General features: G+C 34.7%; 1 long non-coding RNA gene across 2 annotated transcripts; it reads left to right on the top strand.

The window, feature by feature from the left end:
* Positions 1 to 4,649: 4,649 nt before the first annotated feature.
* On the top strand, positions 4,650 to 12,233 carry LOC112517169. 2 transcript variants are annotated; one of them, XR_003069643.1, is made up of 4 exons: positions 4,650 to 4,760; positions 7,475 to 7,592; positions 11,121 to 11,219; positions 12,167 to 12,233. It is a non-coding gene; the product is annotated as an uncharacterized LOC112517169 (long non-coding RNA). The 2 variants fall into 2 exon arrangements; XR_003069642.1 differs by lacking the exon at positions 4,650 to 4,760 and adding an exon at positions 5,972 to 6,021.
* Positions 12,234 to 13,047: the final 814 nt, after the last annotated feature.

Below are 13,047 nucleotides of genomic sequence, written 5' to 3'. Positions count from 1 at the left end.
CCTTCACCATAGCCGTCATTCATCATTATTGTCATGTAGAGATGGCCAAATCGGCCCGGCCCGACCCGGGACTGCCGGAGGACCGGGACCAGGACTGACGAAGAACCGGCCCGGCCCGGAACCAGTAAGGACCGGTTATGGGACCGAAAACCGGGACCGGTTGAGTTTTTGGTAGTTTCGTGGGACCGGGACCGATTATGGGACCGACTATGGACCGGCCCGGCTCGGTCCGAAAATTCAAATAATTTTATAAATAAATGTATTTTTAAATAATATTATAATGTATTTTTATAAGAAAACGTAATTTTAATTATATTAAAACGTATTTTTAAAGTGTATTTGAGTGACCCAATTGTAAATTTTATAATGTATTAATAATATATATATCATTAAAAAAATAAAAAAAAAATCTTGATTTTTAATGCAAGGACCGGGACCGGAACCGGCGGCCCATAACCGGTTATGAAGTACCTTGACCGGTCCTATAATTTTCGACCGGGACCGGTTATGGCCGGTTATGAGAAGGTTAGGACCGATTGGGACCGGCCCGGCCCGGGACCGGTTTTTGGCCATCTCTATTGTCAGGTAGCTATAGGGGTAAACTAGTCATTTTACCATTTTTAAAATGACTTCACAATTTTCACTATTGTAAATGCCAAGTGTGTAAAAATCACCTCTCTCTCCTCGTAATTTATCGGAAGATGAATTTCTCTCTCTCCTCTCTTTCTCAAGTCTCTTCCTTCCTTCTCGATGTGAAACCCTTCATCTCATACATCTAATATATGCATGTATATAATCTTAAGGGGCTGCTTATTTGCAGCTTAATTAGGCTTATTGGTCTATCTGGCTTATTCGCACAGCTCATTTGAGTTGTTTACTTACGGCTTATTCGCACAGAACATGGCTTAATCGCACAGATAAAAATGGTGTGTTGTCCACATTCAGCCACAAAAATGACACCCCTAACCCTTATTTAAAGCATCGCCTCCTTCTCATATGAGACACCCCATCTTCGGCCTCTTTATGATTTTTTGTTTTGATGTCCAAATATTTAATATTGGGAGGTAAATCGATCATTTATGTTATTCAGACTGTTGGTTCAGATAAAAAAAAATAAACAACAACACCCATTTATCCAGACAGAAAAATTTATCCATACAGGACTTAATAAAAAAATTGGTAAACGACCCCTAAATGAGATTTTAATTAACCCACCTCTCTCTCCCTTTCTCTCTTTCTCACTTTCTCTACATCCCATGCATGCAACTATTTATTCCAATCACTATAACCATGTATTTCCTTACTGTAACCGTTATCTTTACCACTCTCACCATGATACCGCTTGAATCTTGCAAGTCAACACCAATAATTCCACCTCAACAGCGAAGCCTCGTGTGTTCTTCACTAATTAACCACCTCTGCAACGCCTTGTGACAGTGCTTCACAAATTGGTCAACCTCTATTTTCTCTCATCTCTCCACAAAACCAATAGCAAGATAAATATCTTCATCTGCAATCGTGTTTTTTTTACTCTCTCTCTCTCTCTCTCTCTCTATATATATATATATATATATATATTTGCGTGTGTATGCAGTGATCGATGGAGGTTGTGGTTACAGTAGGGGGGAAGGCTACGTTAACCATGGGGAGGGGAGATGGAAGAAGGTGATAATGGGAAGAGGGTGTATAATGAGGGTCGTGAGAAACACTAACGGTGTTCATCAAGGATATCTACAGCGACCGATCATGCATCAAGCTAGTGGTGTTCATCGGGAAAAGGGTGTACAATTGGAGGAAGGAACTTAAGTTTAAGACATAAAAACAAACCCCAAAAAAACACATGAAATCTTTTTAAACACTCAAGACAAAAACTAAAAAGACAAAAATAAATGGTGAAAAGAGTAAAATAACCACTTTGCCCCGTTAAGTTTAACAGAGATGATAGACGGCCATTAAGGTAAGGGACCAAATCTGACAAATAATACAAATGACGAGTTTTATTTTACAATAAATGAAGTTCACGTACCAATTTTGTATAAAACCCCAAATCATAAGGGCGAAATCCATAATTCACTCAAAAAACTTAATTGGAAAACAACTATGATTTGGATGTTTGCTTAAATAATTAAGTTGGTAAATAGAAATAAGAATGTGTTTTTAATGTAAATAAATAAATATTTGATCAAGAAAACACTATAAAAGGGTCACTTACCTGATGTTTATCCGGTAAGTATTTATCGGTGAGAGTCAATACTCTTATCTATTTTATCGTCTAAAATTCTAGTTCAAAGTGACATCGTATGCAACAATTTATCCAATAAAAGCTAATCGAATAAGATTCACTTCTACTTATCGGGTAAGACTCTCAGTCATTGTCATCGCTTTTACCGTTTAAGGTTTTAGACATTTGTCATGTACATCTGATAAGATAATGATCCAATAAACGATTATTGGATAAGCGTTTGATAAACGACATCTACGTTAAAAGACAATAACACTGTATTTGTATATGAAATATATTATATTTTAGATGTGGTCAAAATACTAGTCAAGCTTCAATAATTAGTAAAATGGAACATGTATGTTGTAATTGGTTTTAAACATAAAAATTTATTTAATTGAACTCTTTAAATAAATCACAAAAAATGTATCTAATTTTTGCTCTAAAAACTTATTTAGTTTTCTTCAAAATTTTACATTTTATTTATGAATATGATATCACTGTGTTACCACTATATTATACACGATGCTACATCTTCAAAGAGATTTAAGTTACATCCAAAAATCTTACCTTTTATGTGTTACATCTTTGACGATATTTGAGTTACATCTCCGACAAGATGTGGGTTACGTGCCCAATCTGAAATGAGATATGAACAAACACAAGAAACCGAAACTGATATGGGTGTGTAGAAACCAGATTTATTGGGATATGAAAAACCGAAACCGATCTGGGTTGTTCAACAAGAGGGAGTCGGGACGGTAAAGATGAGAGTTAAGGAGGTGATGTGTGGTGGTTGGAGATGGGCATAGAATAAGAAGTAGCGGTGGCCGGTGGACAGAGATGGCAGAGAAGGAGGCATCAGACGGTGTTGGGCAAAAGGGTTCCGAAGAGGAAACACGTTTTGGCCGGTGATGGGGAAAGAGGGTCACAGGTGGTGATCTCGTCAATTCGAATATATATGTATGTATATATATATATATATATATATATATATATATACATACATATCTATTTCAAAACTAGCATATTAAACTAATTAAAGTAAATTGAATATTCAATGCAATTTACTAATTTACCTTTCTACTTATTTTAAGAGATCATAATAATTATCCTAAATGATTGGTTCATGTTGGATCTCACGGTTATCACAAACTAAATAGTTTTCATTTGTTTAAGCCCTTATATATATATATATATATATATATAGACTTGAGATCATGTGAGACCAATGGTTTTTTATGAGACCCGTAATACCAATTCTTAACCCTTTGATTAGATATACAATCTGAAAATCTAAACATTCATAAACGTCACGAGACTTCTCAATAATCACAAAATTGCCACTGTATAATTTAGACCATTAGATCATTAACTTATAAAGTTGATCAATGAACATAAATTGGTCTTACGGGTCTCACGAAAAACCATTGGTCTCACGTGAACCCAACCCTATATATATATATATATATATATATATATATAATGAGAACTAAAGTTGTTTTATAAGGGTGTGTTTGGTGTCCAGACAGAACACGATAGGACAAGATAGAACAATTGTTCAATGTTTGGTAAGATAAAATTGGACAAAACAAAACAAGTAAAATGACCAATTTACTTTTAATCAGTGTTTATTTTAATTAATTTATGTAATTTATTAAATTATAATAAATTAATTATTTTTTATAACAAAATATATCATTAGAAAGTTTTCGTCAAAACAATTAAAATGACACCAAATAAAAAATTTATGTAATTTTCAATTTTTATTTTTATCTCTTTTCTACAGTATTTTATTATTATTAATACATAATAAATTACATAAATTAATAAAAATATAGAAACCATATAAAAACAATATTTTGAGGATAGTAAAATAAAAGTTTAGAAAACATAAAATACAATAAATAGAATTTAAAGAATGAATAAAATGTAAAAATAAGACCTATTTGATGTTTTAGAAAATAATTAATTTTTATTTTAAGGTTATATTGGTAAAATATAAGTCTGTATCACCTTGTTCCACCATGTTTCATGAGGTAGAGGTGGAACAGCCTTGTTCCACTTTGTTCCACTCCATTCCACGTACAATTCATGCTAAACATGGGATAAGGATCATTGTTCTATTTTGTCTAATGTACCAAAACGCATCCTAAAAGACTTGATATCTCATCTACCAAACATGTTTTAAGACCGTAAAGTCAGATATAAATTAAAGTGGACAATATCTGATACAATTATTTTGGGATGTTACAGTATATTGTATAAAAGTTATGATTCAATTCAAAGATATTGTTTAAGTTGCATAAATAGGATTATATGTTTATTACAAATTTATTAAATTATTTAACAAAAAATAGATCCTTCCACAACCACCTCCCCTATTATCATCTCTGCCGTGACGACGCTACCATCACCATCTGCAAACATTCAATTCAATCACAAAACCCTACATCTGTGGAGTTCAAGTGATTCGATAATTTTCTGCTTCTGATTGCTAGAAGATTCGATGAAAAGTTTCACTAGCGTTCTACTTTCGGTATCAAATTTCTGCATTTTCTACCTCTTATATTCGGGAATGTTATTATCTCACAATGTATTGCAGGAAATCGAATAAATAATTCACAATTGACTTCTCAATTCAAATAATCTGCTCTTCGTAACTAAAAATCTCGGATCCTGGTTGAGTGTAGTCATAATCTAATGTAATGAAATTGCTTAATCTGCAACCCGATCAGCAATTGCTATTGGTTTTGTACGAGATCAGAATAACATTTATGCATGCTTCTGTCCACCAATACATGTCATTTGAAACTAGAATTGTGCAGTCCTTTGTACTCCAATTAATCACTTGCTATGTGAATTTTTGTTAAATATTGGATTTCATTCCATTTGGTAAGAACACTTGGGTCAATATTTTGCTTGCAAAAAGAAGGTGAAAGAAATGGTATAAATATAGGGACCGTTTGGTTGGTTTTTCATTTAAGTCATGTATGAGTAAAACTGTCTGTGTAGATGTGTAGATTATCTCTCTATATAGACTAGGAAGATTTTATTTGACAGGTTTTTTTTCATAGATGGAAGAAACATGTTTTTTAATTGGGAGGGGCGGGTTTGGAAAAAACTTGACTTCCTACGTAAAGCTCTCCCTAGAAGCTTACTAAATAAGCCACTTTCTATATCATTAAGCCACTACCAAACAGTCATATATAAATGAAAGAATAAGTTGCGAGTCCCATTAAGCTCATTAAGCTACTAACAAACAGACCCAAATATCACAAATTTGTAATTTCTTTTAATAAATAAAATACCAAACCAAACAATCCCGGTATATCTCACCCTAAGGTGAGGCTGAGGGTTCGGAGGGTGTGATGTAGGCTGACCTGATTCCCACCCTATATAGAAAGGGAACTTGACTAAGAATACTCTTGAGGAACATGAAATGGAGGGTTGTCATGAGCTTAATGCTTCCTTCTGAAAGCTATATGTATAGAAAAGCTCAATCATTTTTCTTTTGTTTTCAAGAAGCTGCTTGAAACAATTATGGAGGGTGAACTTTTAATTGGTTTGAATTTAGAAGCATAAAGTGGTGGGGGCTACGACCAAAGTCTTTATCAAGTGTGAAGATTCCAGCTGACTCACTGTCAACCAGGACGGTTGTCTTTATCTAATATGTCGATTTCAGGCTGACTCATTGTCAACTAGGACCAAAGTCTCTCATATATTCATTACTAACGTTAAAGATTCATTACTAACGTTAAAGATGCAACCAGAACCACACTTGCATAGAATGCAATCCGGTAAGTTTAATTGCATAACGAACTACTATCCCGTTAGCTAGGACATAGGAACCCAAACATACGGTAAAATGACAGCAATTTGAACGATTTTGTCACTTGTTGGAAGTCTGGGTCACCTTGATTTCTTCATCTTTTCTCTACTTTTTATGTTACAAGTGTGGAGTGTTGGGTCAATGAAGCTTGGTTGAGCAGGATTTGGCCCTGGGGTGGTAGACAATAGTTGGCCAGTTAGAGGCAAGTGAGGCATGTGAGTTGCTTGGGCATGTTTGTCCATGAAGATGTTTGGTTCCTACTTTTGCATCTCCTTTGGGTGCGTGCGTTTGGTATGCAGATTAGGACAAGACAGAACAAAAACTTATCACTTTTTGAAGCGACAAAACAATTAGGGGTTGTTTACTTTTTTTCCCGTCAAGTCATGTATGGGTTAAGTTATCTGTCTAGATAAGTATGTCTGAATGAGGGACGAGAGACCAATGGGTATGAGGGAGGCAACAAGACAGGGTTGGATCATTTCTGAAGCATTTCTGGCATTAATTTGTTTGAGGTGGCTTAATGGGGATAAGTGAGGGGTCCTGGCTTATTCCATATAGCCATTTTTGCTTTAATGGCTTAACGATCAAGCCATAAAGAAAAACTCTGTATGGCTGAGCGATTAAGCCATCCAGACTCTTAAGCTCATTAAGCTGTAAGTAAAAAGCCCCTTAGACTGTGACAGGACAAGATCGAGTGGAACAAAAATGGGGGATATGGGACAAAATCAGTAAATTACTAAACTACCCAGGTCAAATTAAAACCTTAAAAGCTATTAAAATTCTTTTGCACGCCTAACTCACTATTGCAGTTCAATCCCATCATGTTCTGTGTGCGTACCAAATGCATTTGTGTGTTCTGCTTTTTGTCGGTTCTGATCTAGATTATATATTAGCTAGTCATCTCCTTTCACATGGTCCTTTAGATGATAAATTTTATTGATACATGCATCTTCATAACAATATGCTATGTTCTAGAATCTATATATCATACTTCAACAGAAAAACACACAAGGGGTCTTTATCAAGCTATTTTTCTGGGCTTTACTCGTGTTCTTGACTAATGAACATCAAGAAACACAGAAGCCCTTTTGGTCTGAGATGATAACCTCAGAGAAACACCATGAATTAGTTGAAAGATTTCTAAAATTCGACTGTTTTCAAAGAAAAAAGTTGAAAGATAAACTTACTATAACATGGAAATGATATAATTCAACTTATGGTCAAGTTTACAGCCTCATTAGACAAAACACACCATGTGATTCAGGATATATTGATATCTAACGGCTACTAGAAAGAAACCAACCATATTATCTCCCCTCCCCCTAATGTAACTTCATTGATGTAATCTTGATCACCGTGATCTCATGGTGACTCGAATCACACGGCTACCCCATATATACTCATTGTGATGGTATCTGCAGCGAAATGAACCTGGATGGCTTGTTGGAGAGCATAGACACTGGTTCGTCACCGCATGGGAGGCACCACCACCTCTGCCGCCATCTTCTTCTGCTACTACGATTCTTGGAGCTTGATCAGGTATGTACCACCTTGTCTTCATAAGGTTCTCCAAGCCAGAATAACAAGAATTCTGGTAACACATTTTCCCTTTCTTTAGAAGTTTTGGAAGTGAGGAAAGAATATATATTGTTATGTTGATTTTATATAGCATACCAATGAGAGGTAAGAAAGAAAGTTGGGCAAGTAAAGTTGGGTATAAAGAGAAGCCTTTAGAACAAATTCTTGCCAAGGAAAGGAATTGCTTTATGAGTGAAAAAAGATGGTGTTTTTTGTGATTATTTGTTGGGTGAGAAACCTGAGTCATCTGCAGCTCACTTGGCCAAACCTTTTGCCTCATAAAACATGGAGATTGATGTGTGGTGGCCCATCTTGCTTGCTTAACTTTTAGGAGTACTGTTCAGCCATTTATGGTTGTTGGTTCGAGTCTCTTCCAACGGGGATTTTCCTAGGTGTTATTTTCAGGGTCCATTGGATGACAGTTGTCTTTAGCGAACTTGTACTGTCATTTTTTTTACCTTGATGCATATAATAATAGATATTAGAGTAAATTACGATTTTCATTCCTATGGTTTGTTAAAAATTGTGATTTTTGTCCCTATAGTTCAGAAATTATGGTTTTCATCCCTATGGTTCGTAATTCATTGTTATTTTCGTCCTTATAGTTTACAATTTACAATTTATTGTTATTTTGGTCCCCGTGGCTTACAATTCTTTACCATTTTGGTCCTTTATAATATAATGTAGGAATTAACGCAGAAACTAAAATAACAATAAGTTACAAACCATAAGGACGAAAATTGCAATTTCCAAACCTAAGGGATGAAAATGAAATTTATTAACAAACCACGGGGACAAAAATCGTAATTTACTCTAGATATTACTTTTTACTGCAACCTATAAAATAATAGAAATCGAATTTTTTTTGTAGGGTCACTTCACTTGACCATCAATAATATTGGTGTGTTTTACATGTCTAGAATATCATATGATCAAATGATTTGGTGAATTGGTGGACATATGTTTGGAATATGATGCCTCCTTTGCATGATTAAATATTCATGAATATTGTTTGTAATTTCTTTTTCCTTTTTTTTGGTGGTTTACTTTTTCTATTTTAGGTGGTGTTTCAGAGCTTCAAATAAAAACGTCTCTTTGAAAAATGGTTAATTCTTGTTTGTGCGATGTGCTAAATTATATGAGAAAATTACCATTTTAATCATCTATTTGTAATCTTATAGTTTACATTTTGGTGAGATAAACCTGAGTTTGTTTGATTTTGTTTAGTCAGATGTTTGAAAGGTAGAAAGTTCATCAAAAACCACTACGATAAGCTAAATGCACACCTATTTATTGCTAAATGTACATGTATCTACTGATCTTTTTTTCTTACATACATTAATATCAAAACTTATTTTTTACATTTTTAGTATATGATCTAACCTTATTTTATTATCTATACTACCTTATAGAATATATTACCTAAAAGTCTTAAAAACAATTTTTAATGCATAGAGTACTACACATTTATGCATAAAGTCTTAAGGCCAACTCATAATGCATAAGATATTGGTTTTTTATGTATAAAGTCTTAAATCTCTTAACTACAACTTTACTAGCTTAAGGTACAAGTTGTCAATACCAAACTCCAACTCGGAATTTATCTTCCCAAGAGGCCACTCCCGTCATACGTCCCCAAGGCCCAAGACGACAATTCGCAAAAGATGTCGTCAAAACCATTATGTTATACAGTTGGGGTTCCACCCGATTCTTGCTTCCATCTCAACTCCTGATTCGATTCTCAATAGCTTCTCTCATACGGTTAGGGTTTCGCTTAATCTTCTCCCTTTTTGAGGTTAGTACTTGTATTCTTTGATCTCTTCTTGTGTTCTTCATCTCGATTTGTCACTTCTCGGTTTTGTTTACCTACCTGACTATCTTGAAATTTCTTAGTCTCAATGGTACATAACTTTGTTAAATGAATTTTGGGTTTTTTTTTCTTTGTCTATTTTGAGGTATTAGTTATTTTTGTTAGGTTAATATAGCTTTTGGTTGATTGAGTTACGTGTTGGTGGCATTTGGTAATTATTAAGAACATCCAGGTCCATTTTTGCTTGGTTTTACTTCATTGAAACAAAGAGAAGGTGATTCATCTTTTTTTTTCCCATGTAGAACTCTCGTTCATTTGGTCGTCTATTTTGCAGAACATCAACTCTTGCAAGTATGAAAATATTTACACACACCTTTGTTAGGTTGGTTTTCTTTCATACTGAGTCCTGGAATTTTGTACATGGTGTTTTTCTAATACCAAATTTTTTGAACATTCAGGACCAAAACCTTCAGCTTAAATGATTTTTTTTAATTAACCTGGATATCCAATCCGCTATGCGAGCCGACTAATCCCAGGGCGACCACCTGCTTTGCAGATAGCCCGAAGTCACCGCATTTGAACCTCCTTGGCCACAAGGGGATTTTTATTTCTCCTTGAATTTGAACATGGGACCTCCTGGTACTTTTGACCTTTGGAGCCAAGCTCAAACCAATCAGGCACCACCCTTGTGGTTAAGCTGGATATTGAATGATTTTTAAGTTCTAGTTATGTTTGATTAGTTACGTTAGTGGTCTTTGTCAAGTAAGTTTAGCCGTCTAAATTACTCTAACCTCTTCAAGTCTAAGCGCATATGGCACCTTTTCAAATCGCCCCGCGAAGACATGTTCCTGTGAGATTCCAGGTATTCTATAAGTGGATTTTGCTTAGTTACAAGTTCAGTTGATCTAAGGATGGAATGTAGAGTTTGTTGATTGCCAAGTTGACTTAGAGGGAAGACATGCCCATATGAGTTTGTGGATTGCCCAGCTGACTTAGATTGCTTTTCCCCTGCAATGGTATGACTTATTCATATGTTACCTTTCGTCAGTGTGGTAAGGGGAAGCTACCTGTGGAATCACCACTTCTGTGATGTGAGTCTGAGGGGTTGTTTGGCAATTGCTGAATGGTTTGGTGCAGAATGATTAAGTGGTCAGAATGATTAAGAGGCTCTCATGATATAGTGCAAAATGAAATATAATTGTTTGGTAATTGTATACAATGAAATTAGGGCTCTTAATGGTTAAGAGAGATCCATGATACAAAATCATTCAGAGGGTTTTAGAACCATTAAGAGGCAGACTTTTTTTTGCCAAACAAGATTCACCTCAACGATTAAGAGGTTGCCTCTTAATGGAACTATTCAGAGGTAAACAAACAACCAGATACCTGGTTATTTATATGTATTTCTATTCTAATTTCTATGTTATTATATTAGGCTGAAGTTCTTGAAAGATCAGCAAGGTTTATAACTTCCCATTAATCTGCCTCTTTGCTTGTCATCTTTTATTCATTTGGTTTTTTATACACGATGAGGTACTACATATCGTATATAGTTTACCATTTCACACGAGGCACCTGAATGAGAAATAAATGCCAAGAATCGAGTGATTTACGTCTTATGAACGTTTCTAGATTAGCTTTTGGCACTTAACAAATACTAAAATGTTCAAAATTTCCAGTTGACGTCCTTGCAGGCTGAAGTCGGACCGAACATCCAGGAAGCACATGCTTTTTCCACAGGAGATCATGTATTTGTTGTTGATGGATGACGATATCAGGTATCCTCGTGTTCTTTCACTTATGTGAAATAAGAAGCTTAGTTGCATAAACTTGCTGTTTATGGTTTAAGTTAAGCACTTATTGCCTGTCATTCTTTTACTTAACTTATCGGGTATGATGTTAATGTATTAAAATGACATCATATGCAACATTTTTATCCGGTAAGCGCTTACCAAGGAAGAGTCATTGCTTTCACTTACCGCGTAAGACTCTCGATTATTGTCTTCGCTCTTACTGGATAAGATTCTAAGTCTTTTCATATTCATCTGATAAGGTAAAATGCGCTTACCGGGTAAGAATTTAATAAACTGCCCCTTAGTTTAAATTTGAGGGTCAAATTGACAGTTTATTAAATTGTTTTTTTATATCGGGTTACCTAGGGGCCGTTTACCAAACGTTTACCCGGGTAAGTGTTCACCAAGTCACATTACCTCACGGATGAATATGGTAAGGACCAATAATCTTACCCAGTAAGAGCGAGACAAGGACCAAGAGTCTTAGAGGCCGTTTACTAAACGCTTACCCGGTAAGTACTTACCGGGTAATTTTCCTCACCGGATGAACATGGCAAGGGCCAAGAATCTTACCCGGTAAGAGCGATGATAAGGATGGAAGTCTTACCCGGTAAGTGAGGGTGACGACCCTTACCCGGGTAAATGCTTACCATGTAAATTGTTGTACATGATACGTTTTGATGTACTACAAATCTTACCCAATAAAATGAAATTATAGTGTTGACTCCTGGCATTAAGCACTTACTGGATAAGCATTTAAGTAAACGACCCCTTATTATTAATATATTCAACTTTAATAGCCAGATTGACATATTATTGACGATTGATTGGATTTCTTTTAGCACTTATTTTGGCAGTGTTCATATGCTCTTTCTAAGGTTGTTTTCTACCACTATGGTTTCCTTATGCCCGTGTTGTCAATTGTCATATAGATTCGACATATCAGGAGATGAAGATGGTGTTTGTTTTTTAAGAGGTGCTGAAGTCTGAAATCTTATTTTCCTTCTGATTTATAAGAGGTGGTACTAAAGTCTGAAATCTTATTTTCTTTCTGATTTATAAGAGGTGGTACTAAAGTCTGAAATTTGAATCAATAACACTGTTTGCTTTTGTAAACTGATAAACGTCTGAATTTGTTTAAATTGTTTATTTTACCCGTTAAAAATTATTTATAGATAAATTTATACAATTTCACATATTTATTTATCATCATTATGAAATTTACATCTAAATTATATAATTAACATTCATTTAAACGAAAATATGTCATTAACGGTGTTTAACACATTTACATCATATTAAAATATATTAATTAAAAGAGGTGAGAATTGATTTAGTAAGGATCGATTGAGAGAAATGATCTTGAGAAACGTCGTCGTTGAGGATTTGAAGAACAATAGGAGGCAAATAAGAGGTTGGTTTATCTTTTATCAGACAAGAGAAAAATAAGACATAAGTGCCTTTGAAAAATTAAAAAAAAAAAACAAACAGTCTGAATGACCTTATCTCTTAACGAATCAGATATAAGAGGCTGATAAGAGATTTTTTTATTAAAAACAAACAAGGCCGAAGTGAACAAACATGGGCTAATTTTGTGAAACCATTTTATGAGATATAGTGTTTAATGTTTTAAACCGGTAAGAGGGTTGATATAGTGGTTTCAGATACCTGAAGAACTCATGTTCTTATTACACTCATTACTTTCCTTGTTTTTGACTTTTTGTGATTAAGCACTGTGTAGGGTATGACGCGTGTATTTACTGTTGGCAAATACCAGCAACCGAATAAAAGATTTAATAAGGAAAAGTTTTTA

The sequence above is a fragment of the Cynara cardunculus genome, assembly GCF_001531365.2.
Source record: "Cynara cardunculus var. scolymus isolate 2C chromosome LG 8, CcrdV1, whole genome shotgun sequence".
NCBI lineage: Eukaryota > Viridiplantae > Streptophyta > Magnoliopsida > Asterales > Asteraceae > Cynara > Cynara cardunculus.
The sequence above is the reverse complement of the archived record's forward strand: the minus strand, read 5'-3'. Positions and strand labels throughout refer to the sequence as shown.